The sequence below is a fragment of the Myotis davidii genome, unplaced genomic scaffold (genome assembly GCF_000327345.1).
Source record: "Myotis davidii unplaced genomic scaffold, ASM32734v1 scaffold78, whole genome shotgun sequence".
NCBI lineage: Eukaryota > Metazoa > Chordata > Mammalia > Chiroptera > Vespertilionidae > Myotis > Myotis davidii.
The window spans coordinates 2,575,859-2,576,067 of NW_006290305.1; positions in this window are offsets into that span (position 1 = coordinate 2,575,859).

Consider the following 209-nt stretch of genomic DNA (forward strand, 5'->3'; position numbering starts at 1 on the left):
AAAAGAAGCGGTGGATGTGGCATGGTGTAGCCGGACTGAGTGGGAGGTAGTGGCCTTGAGCAGGGTGAGGGATGAGGCTCTGTGCATGTGGGTGTCCAGGAGTGCCTGGCAGCCTCGGTGTCCTCCGTTGTGACATGCAGGAAGAACACTACAATATTTTATGCTAAGAATTTAAGCAACAAAGTAGAAAACAGTATCTCTATTAAGAT